The following is a 2,451-nucleotide window of genomic DNA, read 5'->3' as shown; positions in this document are numbered from 1 at the left end:
AGATGAGTTCACTGGTGAATTCTACCAACATTTAAGGAAAAAAAATTATATAATTTTGCATAATTGTATAATTATACAATTTTTTTTATAATCTCTTTCAAAACATAGAGGAAGGAATATTTCTTAACACACTCTATGAGGTCAGCATTATATTAATACCAAAACCAAACAAAGACAACACAAGGAAAGAAAACTACAGACCAATATTTCTCATTCATATAAATGTAAAAATCCTCAACAAAATATTAGCAAAATAAATTGAACAATATGTAAAAAGAACCGTAAACCAAGATCAAGTGGAAAGTATCACAAGTGTGCAAACTTGATTCAACTGTTGGAAAGCATTTAAGAGAAATCACATGGCCGGGTGTGGCTGCTCATGCCTGTAATCCCAGCACTTTGGGAGGCCAAAGTGGGCAGATCACTTGAGGTCAGGAGATCAAGACTAGAATGGCCAACATAGTAAAAACCCATCTCTACTAAAAATACAAAAAAAAAAAAAATTACTCTGGTGTGGTGGCACACACCTGTAATCCCAGCTACTTGGGAGGCTGAGGTGAGAGAATCGCTTGAGCCCAGGAGGCAGAGGTTACAGTGAGCTAAGATTATGACACTGCCCTCCAGCCTGGGTAATGGAGCGAGACTCCGTCTCAAAAATATATATATATAAAATAAGAAAATCACATGATCATATCAATAGGTGCAGAGAAAGCATTTGAGAAAATCGAACACCTGCTCATGCTAAAAAACTCAGCAAACTAAGGAGAGATGAAAACTTTCTCAACTTGATAAAGAACATCTACAAAAATTTATAGCTAACATCATTCTAACGGCGAGAAACCTGAAGTTTTCCTGCTAAGATCAGGAATAAGATAAAGATAAGGATGTCCCCCTCACAACTGCCTTTCTTTTCTTGTTGCTGTGGGTTTTCTTTTTTTTTTTTTTTTCTTGATGGAGTCTCCCACTCTGTAGCCCAGGCTGGAGTGCAGTGGCTTAATCTTGGCTAATTGCAACCTCCGCCTTCCTGGTTCAAGCAATTCTCCTACCTTAGCCTCCCAAATAGCTGGGACTACAGGTATGTGCCACTATGCCCAGCTAATTTTTGTATTTTTTGGTAGAGACGGGGTTTCACCATGTTGGTCAGGCAAGTCTTGAACTTCTGACCTCAAGTGATTCACCTGCCTCAGCCTCCCAAAATGTTGGGATTACAGGCATGAGCCACTGCACCCAGCACAACTGCTTTTCAACACCATACTGGAAGTCCTAGCTAATGTAATAAGGAAAGGAAATAAAGATATATGGATTGAGAAGGAAGAAGTAAAACTGTCTTTCTAGATGGCATGATCATCTATGTAGAAAATCAAAAGAATTGACAAAAATTACCCTCTTGGGTCTAATAAACAATTATAGCAAGGTTGCAGGATACAAGGTGAATATACAAAAGTGAATCAGTTTTCTTTTTTTTTTTTTTTTTTTTGAGATGGAGTCTTGCTTTGTCACCCAGGTTGGAGTGCAGTGGTATGATCTCAGCTCACTGCAACCTCTGTCTCCCAGGTTCAAGCGATTCTTCTGCCTCAGCCTCCCAAGTAGCTGGGATTACAGGCACGTGCCACCATGCCCAGCTAATTTTTGTATTTTTAGTAGAGACAGGGTTTCGCCATATTGGCCAGGCTGGTCTTGAGCTCCGGACCTCAGGTGATCCACCTACCTTGGCCTCCCAAAGTGCTGGGATTACAGGCGTGAGCCACCATGCCTGGGCTCAGTTTTCTATATGCTAGCAATAAACAATGGAATTTAAAACTAAAAACATATTTATATTAACATCCTCAAAAATGAATAGGTATAAATCTAGCAAAATATGTACAACATCTATATGAGGAAAACTACAAAACTCTGATTAAAGATATCAAAAAGGAACTAAATAAATGGAGACATATTCCATATTCCTGGTTGGAAAGACCCAATATTGTTAAAATGTCAGTTCTTCCCAACTTGATCTATAGATTCAACACAATCCCAAGCGAACTCCCAGAAGTTACTTTGTGAGTATCTCTTATAGAAAGAGACAAAAGACTCAGAATAGTCAACACAATATTGAAGGAGAAGAACAAAGTTGGAGGACTGACACTACCCAACTTCAGGACTTACTATAAAGTTATAGTAATCAAGACAGGGTGGGCCGGGCATGGTGGCTCATGCCTGTAATCCCAGCACTTTGGGAGGCCGAGGTGGTCAAATCATGAGGTCAGGAGTTTGAGACATGCCTGACCAACATTGAGAATTGCTTGAATCCAGGAGGTGGAGGTTGCAGGGATCAGGGATCGCGCCACTGCATTCCAGCCTGGGCGACAGAGCAAGACTTCTTTTCAAAAAAAAAGACAATGTGGTATTGGCAAAGGAGCAAAGGAAGAGACAAATCAATAGAAGAGAATAGAGAGCCTAGTAATAGAC

The sequence above is a fragment of the Piliocolobus tephrosceles genome, chromosome 1 (genome assembly GCF_002776525.5).
Source record: "Piliocolobus tephrosceles isolate RC106 chromosome 1, ASM277652v3, whole genome shotgun sequence".
NCBI classification, from domain to species: domain Eukaryota; kingdom Metazoa; phylum Chordata; class Mammalia; order Primates; family Cercopithecidae; genus Piliocolobus; species Piliocolobus tephrosceles.
The sequence above is the reverse complement of the archived record's forward strand: the minus strand, read 5'-3'. Positions refer to the sequence as shown.